Source organism: Cupressus sempervirens, chromosome 3 (assembly GCF_028749045.1).
Source record: "Cupressus sempervirens isolate cs-2001-9-10 chromosome 3, ASM2874904v1, whole genome shotgun sequence".
NCBI classification, from domain to species: Eukaryota; Viridiplantae; Streptophyta; class Pinopsida; order Cupressales; family Cupressaceae; genus Cupressus; species Cupressus sempervirens.
In genome coordinates this window covers 461,113,171-461,117,882 of record NC_143120.1, presented here as the reverse complement: position 1 = coordinate 461,117,882, position 4,712 = coordinate 461,113,171, and the positions used below count along the sequence as shown (strand labels likewise).

General features: G+C 37.5%; 1 pseudogene; it reads right to left on the bottom strand.

Annotated features, from left to right (window-relative positions):
* Nucleotides 1–408: 408 nt before the first annotated feature.
* On the bottom strand, nucleotides 409–1,539 carry LOC149567095 (secreted RxLR effector protein 161 pseudogene; annotated as a pseudogene).
* Nucleotides 1,540–4,712: the final 3,173 nt, after the last annotated feature.

The following is a 4,712-nucleotide window of genomic DNA, read 5'->3' as shown; positions in this document are numbered from 1 at the left end:
CTCCTCCGTTAACATTTGCCTTTTCAACGTCTAGTTTCTGTTTTAAACCCAGTTTATGTGAACTGGTGCAGTTTGTAAATCAACCAAGAATGCGAGAGAAAATACAGAACAGCAAAAACGTATAAACACAGAGTTTATCGTGGTTCATCACAAATCGTGGCTACGTCCACATTGAGAGTAGAGGAATTATATTAATGAAAAACCAAATTGAGTTTACAATACATGCGATCAGCATTTATAGATCACAAATGATTAGCTGAAGAGACAAAATAAATGGAGGGAAAAACACAAGTGTCTGTTGGCTTTCACAATTCAACAAATCTCCCACCTGAAATCAATAGTATACTAGTGACAATGCTGTCGGTAAAGAGCATAGTTTCTGGGTTGCACAGAAGTCTAAGACTCACGCTAGACTCCACGAGTTTGAAGCAGGACACGGGATATCACAAGGAAACACCGATAGTTGGTGTCAAAGCCCCCTTCACCAAACAGCAATAGAACTTCATAGCAATCACGCAAATGGCCAATTGCAAGGTTCACCACAAATCGTGGCTATGTCCACATTGAGAGCAGAGGAATTATATTAATGAAAAACCAAATTGAGTTTACAATACATGCGATCAGCATTTATAGATCACAAATGATCAGCTGAAGAGACAAAATAAATGGAGGGAAAAACACAAGTGTCTGTTTGCCTTCACAATTCAACAAATCTCCCACCTGAAGACAACAGATACACTAACTGATCATCCATTCCCCTGCTCTACATGCTGACTTACTTCTTTTTAACAAGGCCAAGAGAAGTCCTAGCACATTCGAACTTCTCCTTGGCAACAACCTTCATCAACATGTCTGCCGGATTGATCTTAGTATCAATTTTGGCAACCTTTAGTTTTCCTTCTGCTACCACATAACGAACATAGTGAGCATGCTTGTCAATATGTTTGGAGCATCACTGAGAGGAATGATTGTGAACCATAAAAATTGCACTTTATCTGAAAATAAAACATAATCATCTTGTTGCCAATGGAAATCGCTGAATAAGCGTTGCAACCAAATCATCTCTCTAGCCCCTTCAGAAAGAGCCAAGTATTTAGCTTCAGCAGAAGAAAGTGCAACACAATGTTGCAGTCTTGAGGCCCAACTAATGGCAGCCCCGACAAATGTGAAAGCATAACCAGTAGTAGACCTGCACTTTTCTCGATCTCCGGCAAGATCCGAGTCACTAAATCCTTGCAGCTGAGTATGATTTCTACCAAAACACAATACATAATCAGAAGTACCCTTGAGATACCGCAATATCCATTTCACTGCTTCCCAATGAGGTTTCTCGAGATTTCTCATGTATCTACTAACTACTCCCACTGCATGAGCAATGTTAGGACGTGTAGAAACCATAGCGTACATTAAGCTACCAACCGCTGATTTGTAAGAAACATTAATCATAAAATCCTTCTCATCTTGTGTTTTGGGACACAATTCAGAATTGAGGCGAAAATGAGAAGCAAGAGGAATAGGAACGTGTTTAGCTTCAGCCATGCCAAACCATTCTACAACTTTGTCAATATATGATTTTTGTGACAAGGTCAATACCTTTTTCTATCTATCCCTAGTGATATTCATCCCAAGAATCTTTTTGGCTGCTCCTAAATCTTTCATGGCAAACTGAGAAGCTAACTCTTTCTTTAGCTGGCGTATTATTTGAGGAGAAGTACCAGCAACTAGCATGTCATCAACATAAAGTAACAGAATAACAAACTCACCATTAGGAAGTCTTTTGTAGTAGACACAAGGATCTGATTCGCATCGGGTGAAGTTATGTTCAGCCATGAACTGATCAAACTTAACGTACCATTGTCTTGGAGCTTGCTTGAGCCCATACAAACTTCGCTTCAGCTGACAATAGAGATGTTCTTTCCCCTTTTGAACAAAGCCTTCAGGCTGTTCCATGTACAATTCTTCATTGATGCCACCATGTAGAAAAACTGTCTTGACATCAAGCTGTTCGAGCTCAAGATCCCAAATGGCTACCAATCCCAAAACTGCCCGAATTGTAGTCATTCGAACAACAGGTGAGAAAATCTCTTCAAAATCTAAGCCCTTTTTCTGAGCATAACCTTTGATGACAAGTCGAGCACGATACCTCTTTCTTCCGCCATCTTCTTCTTTCACCTTATAAACCCAATGGTCTTTCAGAGCTTTCCGGTTGGGTGGAAGTGGAACTAAGTCCCATGTTTTATTTGTTTTAAGAGAGTTCATCTCTTCTTCCATTGCAATCATCCACTAATTTTTATCAATACTTTTGCAGGCATCTATGAAATTAGCTGGCTCTACTTGACCAGAGATTAAAATCTCAGGCTTTGCCTCCTCGGAGTAAAGTAACTCATAATTAGAATACTTGGCAGGCATCCTCCTCTGCCTTGTAGATCGCCTTAAGTCTGGAATATTCCTCTCCTCAGAATTGTTTTGTAGCAATTCATGGTCACTCCCATGTGAAGATAGTCGAGTTTGTTCATTCAAATTATTTTTGGTATTAATTCTGATCAATTGCCCTTTGTCCTCAATTGAACAACCAATATCATGGTTCATCCTCATGCCATGTTCTTCACTGGCAGCATTATGACTGTAGGACTGTGGACAATGTTCTGAAACATTTATATGCTTTATAGCTGCTTGGTGAGGAACGGTGTGCGGTAATTTAAAAACTAAATCTTGTAAAGGAGGAGCCAAAGTTTTTTGCTGACTCCCACGGCTCCCTAGTTCATGGTTACTATTAAAATTGGTGTCCAACATTCCACTGTTTGAAACAGTCAATGGGAAAGAGTCGCTGTTCATTCTGACAGCTGTTTGTTCTCTAAATTGTTTGTTCTTCCCGTGCTCTGTCAGTCTAAAACCCAAACCATTGTGTCCCTCATGCAAGGGGAGGATGTTGGGTATATGTGAGGTTTCTTGTCTTACTGTGACAGGAGCATCATCTTGCTGTGTGGATTGTGCATCGTGCCAATCTCCAAAAACATTTCCTGCACCCTGCGTTCCTTGCAATTGGCCATCTGCCTGATTGCTATGAAGTTCTATTGTTGTTTGGTGAAGGGGGCTTTGACACCAACTATCGGTGTTTCCTTGTGATATCCCGTGTCCTACTTCAAACTCGTGGAGTCTAGCGTGAGCCTTAGACTTCTGTGCAACCCAGAAACTATGCTCTGATACCAATTGTAAATCAACCAAGAATGCGAAAGAAAATACAGAACAACAAAGACGCATAAACATAGAGTTTATCATGGTTCACCACAAATCATGGCTACGTCCACATTGAGAGCAGAGGAATTATATTAATGAAAAACCAAATTGAGTTTGCAATACATGCGATCAGCATTTATAGATCACATATGATCAGCTGAAGAGACAAAATAAATGGAGGGAAAAACACAAGTGTCTGTTGGCCTTCACAATTCAACATAGTTAAGATAAGAATGAGCAGCTTTTGTTTTCTTATGCTTGTCCCAACTCAACCCCACAAATGTTTTAAAGGTTATCTCAGCATTAGCTACAGACGCTATCTCAAGGATGTTTTATCTAGTGGATCATTTAGGGATATCTACTTAAAATTTTTCATAGTATATTTTCTTGATTTAACTATGAATGTTAGGAAAAGAATAGACTTTAATACATAGATTCAATTTTACAAATATTAAGGAAAAAGGAGTTACTTTTAGAAAATATGAAGGAAGTAGAAATGATGGTGTCTAATTATATAGGTCTCGATAGTTATCATGTGATAATTCTACATAAGTATAGGCACGATACGTTATGATAACTTCTTGTAAGAAATTTTTGACTTTCAATTCATGATAGAAAACCGTGTTTATCTGTAATAGGCATTTTTATTTGGTTAGTAATGAATAAGAATGATAACAAGAAAATGGTGACTTCCAAGAGCAAGTCAAATTCTAGGGGTGGAGGATGTAATACCCCTCTAACCCTTATATATTATTCATAGTGCTCAGAGTTGTAATTTTTTAGGTTGCTGTTCCAGTCTGTTGAATTTCCAGGTTCCAGTATTGTTTTGGTTGATTTTTCTGGTCATATCTGTTGGTCTCAGGTCCCTATAAACCTTGTTCTAGTTGTTTTGTTGGTTTCAGGTCCTTTTTTAACTTAGTTGTGCTTAATGGTTTATCTTTCTCTTTGATGTAAAGGGTTTCAAGGCCCCTTCAAAACTTGATTTTACCTTAATCTAAAACAATCACAACTATTACTTCAATGTGTAAAAACTAAAGGCTTTTCTTACAAAATTCTATTTTACTTCTAGATTCCAAACTGGCTAATGAGAAGCTTGTTTAAAAATAAGAATATATTTATTAGGTGAAATAATATCCTACTTATCTTACCTAATCCTTTAGTTATAATGATTTCCTTAGTTGTCTCAAGTACTCCCATTGAATAAGTTTAAATTACTATACCATCTTGTAATACTCTATAGAATAGAGCTCAAGTGATAAGCATCATCTCTTTTTTGTTTAATCTATTTTCAATAATAGATATATTCCTTAACATTCTATGGCCCTATTGTATTCTTACTTCCATATTTCTATTTGAGTTACCCAATTCTCAAACTCAAGTAAAAGTCATTTTTTTTTGGAGAGAGAGTGACTTATTGAATTTAACTAACCTTTTTGGTGACTACTCTAATTAAAATAGTTTAGACCTTTTCCTTA